Genomic DNA, 5,831 nt, shown 5'->3' with positions numbered 1-5,831 from the left:
AAAAAAAAAAAAAAATCCAGCTACGAAGGGAAGAACATGGAACTGGGCCCAGCTCAACCATCTGGTCCATAAATAATAGCTGCCTTTCCTCCCCCGAGTAGGGAACTCATTTTTTTTTATGAATGAAAAGAAAGTAATAAAATAGTTGTGTGATTAATAAAATAACCCCCTGAAAATTTTTAGCGAGGTAGAAAGGCAGAAATGAGATAGTAATTTCAGGAACAAGTAGTGTTGAGGGAAGTGCTATCCATTAGAAAAAATAGAAGAAACTGCTCATCCAAAAGTTGTTTCATTTGATTATACTTAGAAATAAATCAGAGAAGTATTTAACAGTTATATTTATTAAACGAAAGATTTGAAAAATAGAAAGCTAGAGAGGCAAATTGATTATTTACTTACTTAGTTACTGACTTACAGATAAAATGTAGCTTACATAATTTCAAAGAAAATGTGAGAAAAAGGGTGCCATGAAACAAGACTTATTTTTGGTGTATGGTGTGTGTGCTGATATGTCCTGCTTATTTGCTTAAGGTAGATCACATATCTGTTGCCTGATTCACATTATCCATAAATTTTAAAACAAAAAGTCTGGCCCAGGAGGCACAACTATTTCTCATAAGGTAATTAGAGGAAGTTCTCCAAGAAACATCATAAAGAGCACAGCCACTAGGGAAAACAGTATGGAGGTTCCTCAAAAAACTAAGAATTGATCTACCATATGATCCAGCAATCCCTCTACTGGGTATTTACCCCAAAGACTTGAAAACCCATATCTGAAAAGATATTTGCACACCGATGCTCATAGCAGCATTATTCACAGTGGCCAGGACATGGAAGCAACCAAAGTGTCCTACGATACATGATTGGCTAAAGAAGCTGTGGCACATATATACAATGGAATATTACTCAGCCATAAGAAGAGACAAAATACTGCCATTTCTGATAACATGGATGCACCTCAAGATAATCATGCTAAGCCAAATAAGCCAGAAAAGGTTAAAGATCACATGATATCACTTATATGTGGGATATAAGCCTAAAAGTAACAAATGAACAGGACAAACAAACAGAGACTCATGGACATGGACGATGGACTAGTGGTTACCAGAGGGGCGGGGGTGGGGAGGTAGATGGAGTAAAAAGGGTCAAAGATGTGGTGACAGAAAGAAATCTAACTATGGGAGGTGAGCACACAGCGTAAATATGTATATGCCTTACTGTAAAACTCTAAATAAATAAAATTTTAAAAAAAGGTAATGTACTGAACACATTAAAAGAGAGTCTCACTGCCCTCCCCACACCCTCACCTTCCATGTGCTCAGAATCTATTTCGGACCAGCCTGACAGGTAAGATCTGTGCCTCTTAACATGCTGTCAACATGACTTGTCACTGAAGATGTTGACTATAACCACCCGGCTGAAGTCGTTATTTGTCAGGTTTCTCCATAGTAAAGTAATTTTTCCCCCCTTCTGTTATAGATTAAATACTTGTGTCTTTCCCAAATTTTTATGTTGAAAACCTACCCCGCAAGGTGATGGTGTAGGAGGTGGGGCTTTAGGGAGGTGATTAGGTTATAAGGGCAGAGCCCTCACGAATGAGATTAGTGCCCTTATAAAAGAGACCCCAGGGAGATCCTTGGTCCCTTCAGAGAGAAGGTGGCTGTCTCTGAACCAGGAAGCTCTCACCAGACACTGAATCTGCCATCGCTGATCCTGGACTTCCGGCCTCCAGAACTGTGACAAATTAATGTCTGTTGTTTATAAGCCACCCACTCTATGATATTCTGTGAGAGCATCCTGAACGGATTAAAACACCCTCTTCCCATACTGTACCACCTAGAAGGCAGTCGCTATGCAGAGCCCACGTTAACAGCGCGGGGCAGTATGTCCCACCTCTGTTAATCAGAGCATTTACACTGCACAATTTTTACCAGAAATACTAGTGAGAATTCAGTGTCTCCAGAGTGGCTCCAGTGCGTTTGCACTTCACCCTGTTCCTTTCTACTCATGATGGATATCTTTGCTTTTTCCTCCCAGTCTCCTGCATAAAACATGGCATCATCTACGTAGCGGGTCTCAAAGTGCTATTCCCAGACTGGCAGCATCAGTATCGTTTTGTTAGAAACAATTTGTTAGAAATGCAAATTCTCGGTCCTCATTCTGTCCTAGAATCAGAAACTTCAGGCGAGCCAAACAATCTGTATTTTAACAAAACTTCCAGGTCATTTACGTTTATTTTGCTGTTAGAAGTAAGGATAACTGCTCTGTTTTTTTCTTGCCTAGGTTGGCCTGTTCTCATGACCAAATCCCCATTCTTTAATCCATCCTATAGCTCATCGCAAGTCTTGGCATTTCCTTCCTCATTGATGTTGATTACACTGACACCTAAAGACTCTTACTAAGTGTCCCCACAGACATCTCCAGAAACCTAGAAAGTTCATATGTTGCATCCTTTCATTTGATTACTAACACATGCCATCTAGTATCTTCCTTCAATGGGTAATCTCCCTGATCTAAATTTCTGACTGAATTCCTAAAAGGAATTTAGTGTTTTGACCGACAATCCTGTCCCCACTCTATCCTTCTTAAGTAATATCAACAGATTTCCGTTTAGATATTTAATGCCTGCTAGGGAGTGATGAGAATTGCCATGCCCTTGAACTTGACCCCCAATGGTTAATTCTCCCCCTGGAAACCTCTGCCTACGTTTTGATTGCTCCAGGTTCCATTCCCTTCCTGCAACTTCTGTTTCCTGGGCTTCCATCTGGTACCAGGAAGCACGTCCCTGCCAGGAGCCAGTGCTGACACTCTCAAGTTTCCTGATTATTGCTTGTGCCACGCTGCATTTATAAAGTACGCTAAATGACAAATGTCTTGAGACACGTTAAGAGCCGTTTAGCGGCTGTAGAACAGTTCCGAAAAATGTAGGGATAAGACAAAGTGGTACGAGTTCTCACACTATCCACTTTAACTTCACTCTGTCACAAAACTATTGTATACAAAATTCTCTGAGATATAAAATATTCATTTCCTCATTCATGAACTATTTATATGCTGTATGGGGAGGCTTATTTATGTCACAATGTTTAAATGGAAACTGCTCATAAGACGATAGCTGTTAGAAGAAATGTTAAATGTTAATTTTCACCGAAATATCAAATTCAATCTATGAGGAGCTCATTAAAAGCAGGGGTCAGCCAGACTCACCGTCTCACGCATCGACTCACTCATTTGAAAAATGCTTCACGGCATACACACAGCACCTAGCCACACGTGTAGTATCCTTCGCTATACTTGCATTGACACATCTTTCTGCTTTTACATTTTTGTTTGTTTGTTTTTATTTTCCTCAGTAGACATGGGTTACTGTCATTAAAATGGGAAGAGAAACATTTTAAAGAATTTGATCTGCAAGGACACTTTCCTCAAAATTCCACCCCGTAGTTAACCAATAAAATAGTGACATGTAACCAGGCAATGTTTAAACATTTTGTATAATTTATATCTTCACTTAAAAAGATGAAATAAAGTTTCTTCTATGATTTGTCTGTGCTTCGGATGGAATCACTAGAATAGATTTTTAAAAACGAAATTACTGGCGTAAGGGGTGTGAAAAATTTTAAGACTTTATATGTAGAGCCAAAATTTGTTGACTTCAATTCTTAAAAATATGTATATATTCATATATGTTTATTTTGTAATTATTGAAGTAATATAAATTTAGTGTCAAGTATGAGTAAAATACAACAAATATGAAAGAAGGAAAAAAATTATTTGTAATTGCAATCCTAGAAATTACTACTCGATGTCTCCACTTTAATCTTTTCCCAATCCATGGGTTATAGATATAGATATAGATATAGATATAGATATAGATATAGATGATATAGATATAGATTAGATATAGATAGATAAAATTGATATAGATAGATATACATCTATATTTATATCTATATCTATATCTATATATATGGGTGATATATAGAGAAAGAGAGCTTTAGAAAATAGTCATTTTATTTCCTTTTTATTAATATTTATGTTTTCAATTTTTTAAACACTCTTAGTTTACTTTCTCAAATTATTCATATAAAGAAAAAATGCATATCGACATTCATCGATAAGTTAACCCATTTTTATTTCCCTTACACTTTCCTTTCCACAACTTCCTACTTTCAATTTATATAATTTGAGGTTTTTAAATTATATCTCATAATTTAAGTTACTTTTTAATTGTTGCAGTTTTATAACCATACTTGAAATAATAATTTATACCCAAATCTATGTTCAATTGTTTTCAGTTCTTACTGACACGACACTTTCACAACAATTTCCCCTTTCTTGAATAATTTATGTGATTAAACCTTCATGAATCTGAAGTGACAGTGGAATGAAGTTTTCAGAAAGAGTATCTGAATGGCACATATCTACACACGACTCTTCCTTTAGTCGAATTTTTGTCTGTAAAAACTATAGACAAAATGCCACTGTCTTATGGCATTTTGTTTCATTTATTCACCATTCAATGAATATGCTTGAACTCATTTTAGGATATTGTATTTTTTAAAAAACCCTGACTAGATGCTCACATAGAAGATGTCGATAGATGGAGATAGAGATTATAGAGATAGAGATATAAAGACATATTGAAAGTTAATAATGTAACCAGGAAATGTTTAAGTCATTGTTTGACCAAAATAAGTTCTACACAACACTATTTCAACACATGTTGATAATACTACTTCCCAAAAGTAGTTATTTAAGTTAGAAACATACTGGGTTCAAATAAGTTGGACTTGTCTGTTTTTCCTAGTATTACTTCATTCAACTAGCAACAGTACAGATTCACGACCTCCACGAAGTGATACCCCGAGATCATCTGAGGAGTTTAAAAACAAAACAAATGAACAAACAGACAAACAAAATACAGACACATAGAACTAGAGATGAAACTGATGGTTGCCAGAGGGGAGGGGGTTTGGGGGACTGGGTGACAATGGTGAAGAGGAATATAGTCAATAATGCTGTGGTACAAGTTTGCATGGTGACAGACGGTTACTAGACTTAGCAAGGTATATAAATGTTAGGTCACTGTACTGTACACTCGAAACCAATATAATATCGTATACCAACTATTAAATTTTTTTTAATAATAAAAACGTAAAAGTACAGCTGTCTGGGTCCTGCCCTCAGATATTACAATGTGATTGATCTAGGCATCGGGACTCTCCAAAGCTCCCCAGGTAATTCTAATTTAAGATACGAAGCATGTGTTCCTTTCAGTTCTATCAAGCGGCCTTGGTCGGACCTGCCCTGCGCGCCCTCGGTTGCTTCATTTCAGCAGGTATGAGGCCGTCTTCCATGTGATTGCTCCACGTCGCTCGATGCTGGTAGGCTGCAAGCAGAGAATGCATCTGATACTTCCCCGGGGCTGGCATTCCTTAATGCCTGTTGAATGAGTCAGTGAATGACCGAACTATGAAAGCTACTCTCTATTCTCAATCTCAGAGCAAGAATATGTGCATTCTGTCAACAGCCACGGAACAAACAAATTCGTGGCCTTCAGCGAGGCAGGGACTATCACACTGGTTTTTACACATACAAAACTGGGACTATCTCCTTTTTCTTAATTTTCTCTTGTTCTCCACAGATTAACTAATACAGTTTCTATAGAGAAGACTAGAAAGTTGAAAATTTTTTAAAAGAAGCTCTGACCTTTTAGAAGAGTAAGATGCGCTTAAATCTCTTCCAAACCAAGGCAATAGCAAGACAAAATATTCTTCAGGAAGGACCGTCTCTCCGACGTATGTATTTGCATGGTTTTATGCACACAA

This window comes from Pteropus alecto, unplaced genomic scaffold (assembly GCF_000325575.1).
Source record: "Pteropus alecto unplaced genomic scaffold, ASM32557v1 scaffold14, whole genome shotgun sequence".
Taxonomy (NCBI): Eukaryota; Metazoa; Chordata; class Mammalia; order Chiroptera; family Pteropodidae; genus Pteropus; species Pteropus alecto.
The sequence above is the reverse complement of the archived record's forward strand: the minus strand, read 5'-3'. Positions refer to the sequence as shown.